Genomic DNA, 13,484 nt, shown 5'->3' on the forward strand with positions numbered 1-13,484 from the left:
GAATTCCACACTTTGATTTAATAGGAATCACGATCTGCCTGAAGTGAAAGCAGTTCATTGGTCAATTAGCCTTACTGAAAAGATGTACAACTAAAATTAAATAAAAATAAGTATAAAATTAATATTATCTTGTTACATGATCGAAAATTATCATATGATTACGACTCTATTAGAGCCGCCAGCATGGACCGGTTCATGGCATACATTTGCCAAACAAACTATTTTGTAGCTTATGATTTTCTTTGCTTCTTTTTGTCTTGCAGGCGATAGCGCTCTCGTCGCTCTTCTCTTCGTCTCTTCTTCGATAACTGCTCATCTTTCAGTTTTTCTACTTCATATGCTTTCCTTTTTTCTTGTTCCTTGAGCTTCAGCTTCCTCGCCTACAAGAGTGGGGAAGGAATATTAGACGAAACACTTCGAGGTGCTTGTGAAAATTTCATCTACGAATGAGGAGAATCAAACATTTGACACAAAATCAAAGGTGTACAATGAAGAAACATACCTTGTCAAAATATCCACCAGCCTCACTAGCTTGATTTTGATGAAGTTTCTTTTTGTTATGATATTCGTTATCAGATAAGTCAGATCCATTAGCTGTACGCTTAAGTCAAGGTAGTGACAAACGAATATACATATTCAACACAATGAACATAGAGTATGATGAACAACATTTTTTCAAACATTAAACGGGTTTAGGATAGAAGACATGAAGTATGATGACGTTAATACGAGAGTGAAAATCATAAGTAAAAAAAAACGCAATGACTAACAAGCAGCATTATAAAAGGATATTGAGCATCAAACTTTGCACGGAGAGCAAGCTTTTTAAGTCTTCGCTCTTCCATTTCTATGTCATCCGCCTTGCGAATATTTTCACTACCACCATTATTATCTTCTGGAATATCCTTGAACACTTCCCTAGTTTCTAAATCTTCAAAATCACCAAAATTTGTTCCATCATCTCCTATACCTTCCCCTTCACCTCGTTGCGCTGCCTTAGACCAGTCTCCTGTTACAAAGCGATGACGAATAGATTTTATAAGGTCTTTCATCCTTAAGGTGAATGTTGGTGAACTTTGAGCAATCTTCAGCATTGAGATTATCAACACTCAGGTAGTCTCCTGTTACAAAGCGATGACAAACAAATTTTGTAAGGTCTTCATCAGACCAATCCTTAAGGTAAATGTTGGCGAACTTTGAGCAATCTTCAGCATTGAGATTATCAACACTCAGGTTGTCCCCTAATTTCTGCAATCAAGTTTTTAACCGTCAGAAGTAATTATCTGAAAATGAAGTCAATTCATTTGAATTAACACAAAACAAATCAAAATTGACAATAATAAAGAAAAAGAAATGTGCACAAATTTGTATTAAACATCATTGGAGTACCTTTGTCCTCTCTCCTTTTGGAATGAAAAACTCTTCATCATTCTCACTACTGTCATCTGCATCCCTTGAAGTGGTAGACAATACTGGTAGGCTGGGCCCGTATACAAGTTGCATTAAGTTACCATTTTTTCTTGACATTGCCCTAGCAAGCAATGATTCTTTCCACTTTGAACTATGCTCAGCTTCATCACCTGATAATCAAGAGAAGAAAAAGAAAAAATTGAATGGTAGTCCAATGTTATATTTTGTATCTGTTTGTGTAAACACTAAGGGCAAAAAATTGAATGTTTTTTTAACATTTTCACTCATGCAGAGAGGACTAATGGAAGAACTATCTACAATGTGTAGTATATCAAAATAATTTTGAAAAAAAAATCTAATTCTCCATAAAAATGCTATCATAACACCTCTCTAAAAATTTTACATGAAAATGATAATTGAGTTTAATTTGCCCTATGGCATTTAAATTCCTTATGATTGAAATTCTCCAAAGCTAGCTAGCATCTAAAATATCAACAAACACAAAATTGAGATTCAAGACATGAACCAAGTATTTTGAAATTAATTTGACACGAACAATGGTAATTATTTCAACCCGACTGAAGTAATGAGAAGTCATGGGTTAAGCAACATAAGTTTTACAATCACGAAACATTTAGTAAATATCAAGTCTTGGGTGGAAAAGCAAAGTTAAATATGGAAATAAACATTAAAAATGGATAAAATGAAACCAAGGGAAACATATGTTAATTTCAAGTCAATGTTAGAAGGTCAATAGGGTTGGTTAGTGGGTTTTTCAGATATCTCTAATCTTATCCTCATACAAGCAGATGCCAAAATGATTGAATGATTTTATTTTAAATTTTATGTTACGATGATGAGACATTGTTTTAGTAACTTAAAAAGAAAATGTAAATAGCTATCCTAGGAAGGAAAGCCCTTTAGCTCCTTTTCAGAGGTACCTTGCAGTTGATCTTTGGAAACATTCCCAATAAAAAACCCTCACGATAGATACAATCAACTTCAAGTTCTTATTTATCCAATATAGAAAGGGATCTCAGATGTAAAATATCCTATTAGAAACACCAGTCCACTAACCAATTTGATCCGTCTCATACATTGGGTAGATTTCAAAATTCAAAGTAATTTGAGCCTCCACAGAACCTTAGAAGTGTCTGCTAAATACAAGCTCAACTTATTTAGTATCCCAAAATACCACAGGTAATCAATGTTTGTTTTGTGAATCCTTTTAATGAATTTTAGAATTGTGCAAATTATTCTTGTTGCAATACAAAGTGAAATGAAATGAACAATAGAAAATTAGTGTCAGCACAATCATCAAGTTAAAGAGACTTATAATATTTTCTTCTATGTCAATGAGACTTTGGGATTACATTCTCTTCAATTTTTGTACTTCAACCATATCACATAAAATTCATGTTTTCTTCTTTTATGACTTTGGTTTAATTTCTAACACTAGATATATTTTAATGCCTTTTTTGAATTAAATTTACTTGATTAATTTTATTTAAATGAGTTCATTTTTTTAGAATTGTAAAAGACAAGATTCACGTCAAATAGTGTTGAATTGAACCAAATCATCATGGCCCTTTTAAATTTTGTTTTAGGTAAGAAATGTATCTTTTTAAATGTGAACTGTTAAGTGTAACCTTGAACAACATAATCTGACAAGTTTTCATATCTTCTAGTCAGAGGGGAGATTACAAAATAACTTCAAAAAAAAAATATTGTAAGAAAGCCAGATCTTAATAATATTAATCAAAAAATATTGAGGAATTTGATAACAGAATGATATGAGCATATAAATAATATTGTCCATTATTTGGAGACACAATTCTACTACATTGGGCAGCTGTAAGATTAAACTGCCAACGTCAGTCTCAAACTTGGATGAAAACTGTTAAGAGTTGCATTAGCCACAACAACTAGCATTAAAATGCACAAACCTCTATAAGCATGGATTTTAATCATATTTCTGGAGAGATAAGATCCATGTAGCCACCTAAGATTGCTTGGACAAAGGCAGCTTGAGGATGGGTTGTAGAGTGTTTCTTAAAGTTCTTTTTCTTTAAAGTATGTTCATGAGCAACACCTCTTTACCAGAAAATCATTTTCTCAATTCAAAGTTAGGTTATGCATTCCAAAAGCAGCTATTGTAATGCAAACCATAGTTAAGTATTACTTAAGGTATTAGTACATTCAACTATGTTGTGATAGCATTATATTAGATTTCTACATATAAATAATAATTTGATCAGCATAAAGTCAATCATCATCAAGTTCTCAGTTCTAACTATTTAGGCCAAGAATATGGAACTTGAACTCATGAGTATTTTCTTCAAAGCTATTAACTTCTTAAGCCTGACTTGGTTTAATAATCAGTCTTTGAAAGCCACAAGGCCCATGTAACACCATAAAGCTCAGTGCTAATTTTTGCAAGCACTTTAACTTGCATATAATTCTTTAGAATGCTTGCACGAAGTTTGGAATGTTGTTTTTAATGATTTGTTAAAGATTCAACAACTTCTCAAATAACAGCATTAATTTGTTCTTGTGCCTCATCCTTTATTATATTCCACTCCATAACTCTGTTGTTGTATAGTTCTGAGAAAGTTGCAACAACTTGTGCTCCAAAACCAAAACAAAAAACAAAGCATTAAATTTCTTGATACCTGAGTTGAGATCATCATCACCCTCAGTAGATTCTGAACTAGAATGCAATTTATCATCACGAACATCATCGTTGTCAGTGTCATCATCAAACTCTTGCAAATCATCTCTAGAATCCTGAAACAAGGCCAATATGAGAACCTGAAACTATGAAGCAATTATTTAATAATCCCAACAAACACAAAATCCTAGGGGGAAAATCACTGTCCAGCCATATTTGAGTAAATATGCAAGCAAGACAAAAGACTAAATGATGAACAATTTGTAAAAGACCCTGCCACTGATGGCATAAGGAAAACCTAGCTGTTGGTGCAAAAGCTCCTTCAGTCACAGATACATTTTATAACAAGTGATAACATCTGCAGGAATATGATGAATATGAATATGATTACCTGGCATAAAATCCCCCCCCCCCCCCCAAAAAAAAAAAAAAGACACGATTATAGAATCAAATAATATTAAATTCAGAAAGGGTTCCATTTTACAATGTTTCTTTCAACTAATACACACTTCTCAAAATGCCAAAATAGCTCCTTGTGTCAAGTATCAACCAATAACCACAATCATTATGACAATCAAAATGATTATACCGGCCAACAAGAATGAATAAAATGGTGCACACATGCACATCCTCAGAAAAATAAAAACTGGACATCTCATAGCATATTTAACCACCTAAAAGCCTTGTATATATTGAGATAACAAGTGGAGCATTTTGCAGTATCAAAGTAACAAAGCACTTTATAAACCAATTTAGTATCAACAACCAACTCATGATAAGTATTAAAGCATGCACTTCACTCGACAGCATGGAAAGGATTCATACAAGTCCAACGTTTACCTCAAAATAACCAGAAACTTCAAATAGCATAGACCATTTTTATTCATTTGGAGCAAAATCATTTAACTGATTTCTGATTATAGAAACAGCAAACAACAAAATCTGAAGCCATATAAGTACCAGATATTCATTTGAAGTTCAAAGAACCACAAGTCTGTGTTCAGAAGAACAAGATGCAGTAAAACAAAAATTCTGCCAAAACATCATTGTAAAACCAAAAAATAGTGTCCGAGCCAGAAGTTCTCTTGTGCACAAAAAAAAACTTTAATCCATGATTTTATATGCAAACAATAATAGCAGCTGATGGTATGCCACAATTGTATATCATGGATCTACAAAAAAAGTACTTGAATATTATATATCAATGAATATTGCTGCACTAAACAAAACGAACAAGACTGAAAATACAGACTAGTAATTGGGACATTTTACACATTCGCCAATGTCAATGGTCAGCCTAAGTCATTCATGTGATAACCACATGACAGAGAAATTTGACATAGAAGCAACATAAAGAAAATTGAAGAAAACGAACAGAAAGTTAAAAAACCTTTTGTAATAGATAATTTGTCTGACATACCCAACTATGCTTCCATGTGGATGGCACAATAGAAAGAATCACAAAAAAATAAGTGGAAAGATAGGGAGAGAAGGGGAAAGAAAGGGAAAATCATAAAATTACACAGCATAGAACATATATTACCATGTATGACATTTCTCCTCCCTCTCTCCCATCTTTCCATCCACCAAACAAACAAACTCTAGTTAACAAAAAGAGGTTCAATAGATTTAAATATACTAGTGATATAGTCTTGCATAGAATTCAATGGAGTGATATGCTCCGCAAATAGTTGGGACTTGGGGCATACTCAAGAGACAAGAAGCATGTCAGAGTATTATTTGAAATACATGTTAAATGCATAATATGTAACTAACAGTAGAATACCAAACTTTACTATGAATAGAATCAAAATTGATTAGTAAATAAAGGGGGTTTGTGTCTTTCATCATGAACAACTATAAAAGATTAAACAAGCTCTGATTTTTCTCTACATCTATTCTCTAGTTAATCTAATTGAACAATATGAATGACACAGATCTGTGCTGTATCTATGGACCAAACTTTCCTAGCTTTTAAAACTATTATCATCGTGGTAGAAAAAAGATTACGGAAACCAAAGTTACAAAAGTCAATTTGAATTTATGCATGAATGGTCGATGATAAAATCTATACATTTGAAAAGTATTGGGAAAAGAAACAAATCTTACACATGATACCATCAGATATGTATAACGATGTAATAACAAGAATGAGGTCTCTAGACAGATTAACCAAGAATGTAATGCTAAGGGTACATCAAGGACAACCTCAAAGTTTTTATCTTTTTAAGCTAGTCGCGGAGGAACTCACTAGAGACATCCAAGATGCATTGCTATGATGAATGTTAAATCAAAAAAGAAGCAATAATAAAATAGATAAAATTCATTTAAATATAAATGATGGTATAGTAGGGAATCGAGCACGGTAATACAGGAGAATCCATATAATCGATTCCACTAAATGAGATAAACCTTAGTTGTTATCACATTTGATCCAAATTGGGAATCATAAAGAAAGAAAAACACAAAGAAAGTCCCATTACCTGTAAATGATCATTATTTCCAAAGCTAGATGATATCACCTTTCTCCTTAACCTTCCATTATGAAGCTCGACTTCTTCATTGAGATCATGGCTAAATGGATTCATGTGTTCATCGTCTTTAAGATCATCATCCGTGGCATAATCATTCCCTTCATCAGAACCATCAGAATCACTATCTCCTGTGAGATTGTTTTTCCCAGCTTCATCATCCTCTGATACTTCATCACCAGAATGATTAGCATCCTCTTCCAGGATGGATGCTAACAAGTCCCCCACTGTGCCCATCATGGTGCTGTCCATCCAGTACATTACCCTTTGCATGGCCATTATCGGAAGCAGGAGGCTTTTTTCTACAGAAAAGATTAATGAAACTTTGTTCCAACTTCTCATCGATGGAATATTTAGTCTGCTGAAGTGTTTTTACCAATGTTAGTCCAACATCATTAGGTTTTCCTGACAGCAATTAACAGAAACAAGAGAAAAAATGATCACACTATTCTGTTCAAGCTCATAAGAATTGCTAGTTGCAAAAATATCACTACCGTAACCAATTAGATCAAGGAAATAAAACCATCCAACAAGGAGGTCAATTCCATGATGCTACAAATAGATGAAATTCGTGGTACAATACTATGTCACATATTTAATAACTTTCTAAAAATTAATCTCACCTACTACTCGGCTGTATTTCTCCCTCACGCCAGCAACGGAGAGGATGGGGCGGTCGCGCCCTTCCAGTCTCGTAGCGGTGTGGTTGCGAACCTCTGGCTGGGAGAAACAGAAGACGTCGACGCAAGATCACGGAGCGGGGAGGGGGATTGCGAGGTCCGCGGTGACAGAATGAGAGGTGGTTAAGTCCGATTGCTATCAGCCGCCGGCGCCGGAGTTCGGAGAGGATGAGGAGGCGTGGGAGAAGACGGCGGTGGCGTGGCGTCGCGCGTTCTTGGGGTGGGCAACGGTGTCGCGAAGAAGGGCTTTTAAGAGGGGAGGGAGGGGTTTATAGGTTTTTATAAACAAATCGATTCGGTGACTATAAAAGTAAAAAATTAAATTAATTTTTTTTTAAAAAATAATAAATTAATTTTTTTTTACATTTTATAACAAAATTATATATTTTATAAAAAAATAAAAAATTATCGATTATTTATCAATTAATCAATTGAAATTCTTAATTTTAGCTAATATTTTTTAAAAATAATTTAATTAATTAATTTAATAATTTTAATTTATATATATATTACTAAAAATCAAACCGATCTGATATTGATTATAGAAATAAAAATAATACTAAATTTTTAGAGAAATTACTTAATAAATCAATTTTTTTATTCTACTATAAAATAATATATTTTATAAAATAATAAGAAATTGATCCACTATTTATCCAATTGATTTATCAATTGAAATTCTTAATTTTAACTAATTCTTTAAGAAAAATTAATTTAGTAATTTTAATTTATATATATAAGTTTTAAAAATCAAATTCATTCATTGACTATAGAAGCAAAAATAAAACTTAATTTTTAGAAAAATTAATTAATAAATGAATTTTGTTTACATTTTACTATAAAATAATAAGAAAATGATCGATTATTGCTCCAATTGATTGAACAATTAAAATTTTTTAATTTTGATTAATTCTTTAAGAAAAAATTAATTTAATTAACTAATTTAGTAATTTTAATTTATATATATAGGTTTATAAAAACCAAATCGATTCGATCTGACTATAGAAACAAAATTAGAACCTAATTTCTAATAAAAATTAACTAATAAATAAATTTTTTTTACATTTTACTAAAAAATAATATATTTTTTAAAATAATAAGAAATTGATCGATTATTTATCCAATTGATTGATCAATTGAAATTTTTAATTTTAACTAATTTTTTTTAAAAATAATTTAATTAATTAATTTAGTAATTATAATTTATATATATAGGTTTCTAAAAATCAAACCGATTCGGTCTGATATTGACTATAGAAGCAAAAAATAGAATCTAATTTCTAGGGAAATTAACTAATAAATTATTATTTTACATTTTACTACAAAATAATATATTTTACAAAATAATAAGAAATTGATCGATTATATTGATTATTTATCCAATTGATTGATCAATTGAAATTTTAATTTTAACTAATTCTTTAAAAAATATTAATTTAATTAATTAATTTTGTAATTTTAATTTATATATATAGGTTTCTAAAACCAACCCGATTCAATATGATATTGACTATAGAAGTAAAAATAGAACTTAATTTCTAGGGAAATTAACTAATAAATCAATTTTTTGTATTTTATTATAAAATAATATATTTTACAATATAATAAGAAATTGATTGATCATTTATCCAATTGATTGATCAATTGAAATTATTAATTTTATTTTTTTTGAAAAATGATTCATATATAAATAAAATAAAAGAGGTTAGACATCTTAAATGTATAATCAAAAGATCAGCATCATAGCCTAGACAACTCTAGCCGTTAGACACACATATATGACCCATCACACAAGAAACTGCATCAAACCCATGACACCACCAACACCAAGACACCATAGCCTCACATGTCTCCACATCACAACACTTACATGCCCATCTACAAGCCATACAAAGCACCACAGACCATAAAATCAATCTCATCTCAGAAACAGAGTGACCGATAATTTGGATACTACCGTGGCTTGAGATCTACAAACTGATACACATGGATCTGCACATTGCGAAAAATTCAATCAAAATCCGGGATAATGCCTTGATAACACCTTCGATTTTGTGTCACCCATATATAGTATATCAAGCTAGAGATGCCGAGGTAGCATGCATTGGTTTTCCGTCGCCTATTCTTGTAATGTCTTCCAAGAACCTGCTGCATCTCGTCAAAAGAAGTAAAATTTTGCCCAATATCAAGCCAATGCTTGACCTTGCCCCATACCTCACAAACCTTGGGGCATTCAAAAAATAAGTGGTGGTTGGTTTCTTCATGAAGTTGACATAACTCACATAACTTATTAGACACATACTTCAAGCGATCCTTGGTCCTCAAGTGCCCATTTGCTAACATCCATAAGATAAATCGATGTTTAGGCATAACTTCTGGCCTCTACTGTTGGGATGTATACTAGAATCCTAGCTATGTAAATAAACATTCTGAAATGAGAATCACATTTGGTCAATATTTTGAAGTGTCCATTTAATCTATACTGTAGATTAACATGGTGTGCGGAGTCACACACAGAAGACCATGTTATCAGTCCCTTATAGATTATAAACAGTGTTCACAACCAAGATGGATTGGACAAACCATCGGAGTGGTTGTAGTGTAATTTTGTCTTAGTCTGTCTTGACTATAAAATTATACTAGTACACTAAGTGTGTATTGAATAGGACCATCTGAGGATTGTTCGATTTATACTGACTATATAATTGAACCAAACCTCTGTTACTATAGATGTACATGCTCTTAATCCCGATATAATAACAAACACATGTACTTAGTATGTACTTCTTTAATTCATCAAAGGGTGAGATTTAGAACGATAGATCAAAAGGCCCGATGAGTTGGAAAGTAGTATTATGTACATGGTGTGTTGTTGATTATAGAAGGAAACTGTGTCCTATAATCTAGGCTGATGATGTCCCCTTGAGGAGCTCATAAGGATTATCATGTAAACCCTGCAGGTGGACCTTGTCCGCATGATAATGAGGTTGAGTGGTACTACTCTTGGAATAGAAGTTGATTAAATTCGAGTTGTCAGTAACTCATTTAATTGACGGACATACGATATCTTAAACACAGGGAGATTAATGTACTTATAGTAAGAAGGAGCTCATACAATAATATGGGATTGGTGCGGTAGTGCAATAATAACTCTCTAGTGGAATGAGTTATTATTGATGGGCTTGAGTTGGGTGTTCAGGGAGAACATAGGAAGCCCAAGTCCATCAGGAGGCCAAAACCAATTTCTCCTCTAGGTCCCTGCTATAGCCTCTGGATAAAACCTCGTATCCACCTAAGAAAATTATATGAAATTTCGGATAAGAAATTTTAAGAATTTCTGAAATTATTTTTCTGGAGAAAAATTTTGTTAAGAAATTCCAATTAAAATTTCCGTTACGAAATTATTAATTTTCTTCCGCAGAGAAAATTAATTATGATTTTTCTAATCAAATCTGGATAAGATTTGATTTGATTAGAATCAAATCTAGATGAGATTTGATTAGAATCAAATCTGGATGAGATTTGATTAGAATCAAATCTAGATGAGATTTGATTTGATTAGAATCAAATCTGGATTAGATTTGATTTGATTATAATTCGAAATCATGCCAAATTCTCTGATTTGATTGAATCAAATTATACCATGTTTATGGATCAATTATACCATGTTTATGACTCTAATTATACCATAAATAAGGGATGGCTAGGCTATAAAAGAAGGGGCAAGGTTGGCTTTGAGAGAACACACGAATTAATTATTTGGTGGTTGAAGCTCTCGGCAGCCACAGCCTCTTCTTCCCTTTCTCTTTTCTCTAAGAAGGAGGGAAAGTTTGCTAGCCATCGGAGAGGAGAATTCTGGTGGAGAATTCTGGTGGAGATATTCTCGAAGGATCGTTGCCCACACAACGTTCGAGAAAGAGGAGAGGAATACAGCAGAAGATCGAGGGGTAATCTACATCCTTCATCCGAAGAGGTATAATTTAAAGTTTCCGCTTTAATTAAATTATGCTTTTATATTGGATCCTATAAACCAAACACAAGAGCCCAACGATCTAAACGCGTCGGGCAACTTGAGATCGTTTCAGAAAAATTTTTGTTCTGCAAGAATCTACCGAAACGGTTTTTCAAGACTTCCTCATCATCTACACCACCGGACTCCAAACTACCTCCAAACCCCATGGCATTAAAAAATAATAAGCATTAGAAACCCCTTTTTCCCCACCAACAAACTGTTATCTCAATATGCTTTGCCGGAGAGAGCTGAATGGCTGAGTGGTCCTCTGCCGAATGCCGAGCAGAATGGCCGAACCGAGTGCCGAGTAGAGTGCTGAGCAGAGTGGCCGAACCGCCGAGTGCCGAGTCGCCGAGTGGCCGAACCGAGTGCCGAGTAGGGTGCTAAGCAGAGTGGCCTAACCGCCGAGTGCCGAGTCGCCGAGTGGCCGAACCGCCGAGTGCCGAGTCGCCGAGCTGAGTGGCCAAATGCCGAATCGCCGAGCCGAGTGGCCGAATGCCGAATCGCCGAGCCGAGTGGCCGAATGCCGAATCGCCGAGCCGAGTGGCTGAATGCAATCGCCGAGCCGAGTGGGCGAATGCCGAATCGTCGAGCCGAGTGGCCGAATGCCGAATGGCTGAGTGGTCGAGGCCTGCGTTCAACGCAGTTTCCTTAAAACAGATTCGCCCTCACAACGGACGTCTATTTCCCAGGATACGACAATACCGGATCATTGCCGGCGAACTGACTACACCAAAAAACTATCACGGGTAAAGCAAAGGAAGAAAGGAAGAGAGGGATCGAGAATGCTCTTCTTCTCCTCTTCTCCCATCGCTGCCTCTTTTATAACCTCGCACCATATCTCTAATTAATTGGAGATTAATGGTGGAATTGATGGCTTGATTCGAAACGTCTAATTAACTCTGGCCGTTTCAACGCCAGGTAATAACTTTTGTTCGTTTCATTGCAACCAACGTTACACAAAATTGAAAGGAATGGCAAAATGTTGGTTTATCTGCTTGGGCAAATTATGCCCTGACCGGTCCGACATTCGACGCGCGTAGGTCGCGCTCGCACACAAGTTACCTTGCGGGTAGTGCAATCCGGGCCCTGGATTTGCACCCCCCTGCGCACCCATGCGTGAGAGAGAGTCTCTCCCCTTGCATTTGTTCACAACATCAATGCTTGTGATACAATATAAACCAACCAAGTAGCCCTCCAACTACCAATGTGGGACTAAAGTCCTCCATATGAGGGTCTTCTCCATCCTTCCATTTCATTGTTTCCATTCATATTTCCAACAATCCCCCACATGAATGGAAATTGGTATGTGATAGCTTTTAGCAGTAAAGTCAGGCATAGGAAAGGTAGGCTTTTATCCTTTGAACCTTCCCTTATGATAATATGTTTGCTCACTACTAAAAAATCATGATTTTGCGGCAGTTATTTAGCGGCGATTTTAAAAATCGCCGCTATTTTCTGTTTTCCGGCGGTTTCAATTAACCACCGCAAAAATAAATTTTTAGCGGCGGTTTGAAAGTTAATCGCCGATATATATTCTATTTTCCGGCGGTTTATTGTAACCGCCGGTATAATTTGGTCTGAAATAACCGAACCGAATTTTTTAATTTGGTCGGTTCAGTCGGTTTATTCGGTTTAACCGAATTGTTACTCACCCCTACCCACATTTAAGTTGCTATGCAATAGAATGACCCGTACATTATGTGCATGGAAAACAACTTGCTGATAGTTTAACAAAATTATTCCCGTGTCATTTTTAAGCGGAAATAAACTTCTGTAAAACTAAACATATGTTTCCAAAAGCAGATTACTTGATTGTTTAAGGTTTGTAGTGCAAGTACTCCAATTTGAGGAGGAACAAGAGGACCCCAAAACATGGCTAAGCAAAATATATGCTTTGGCGTGTATTTCAGCATGCGGTAGCGCCCATTTCTATTCTCAATGGCATACACAGGAACTATCTGGTACTGCCTCCAACCAACTGAAATGATAATTGGATCACGTGTCTTAAGAATTTTTCTATGCCATCGGTGTCGCTTAAACCGAACCTAAATAGGACTAGATTCTTTCGTGCTCTTGACAAGATTAAGTTGTACAATGTGTAAAGTAGACATCTTCACACCATTAAAGGTGCGTTTGATTCAAATTATCATACATAATCTTGGTTATGTAATTAAATA

The 13,484-nt window shown here is 34.4% G+C and overlaps 1 long non-coding RNA gene across 1 annotated transcript; it reads right to left on the bottom strand.

Moving 5' to 3' along the window:
- Window positions 1-1,194: 1,194 nt before the first annotated feature.
- LOC141832899 (uncharacterized) lies at window positions 1,195-4,197 on the bottom strand. Its single transcript, XR_012602170.1, has 3 exons — window positions 4,083-4,197; window positions 1,390-1,580; window positions 1,195-1,248 (listed from the first exon to the last, which is right to left on the bottom strand). It is a non-coding gene; the product is annotated as an uncharacterized LOC141832899 (long non-coding RNA).
- Window positions 4,198-13,484: the final 9,287 nt, after the last annotated feature.

The sequence above is a fragment of the Curcuma longa genome, chromosome 8 (assembly GCF_044706935.1).
Source record: "Curcuma longa cultivar G26 ecotype Majalengka, Jawa Barat chromosome 8, ITB_CL_G26_1.1, whole genome shotgun sequence".
Lineage (NCBI taxonomy): Eukaryota > Viridiplantae > Streptophyta > Magnoliopsida > Zingiberales > Zingiberaceae > Curcuma > Curcuma longa.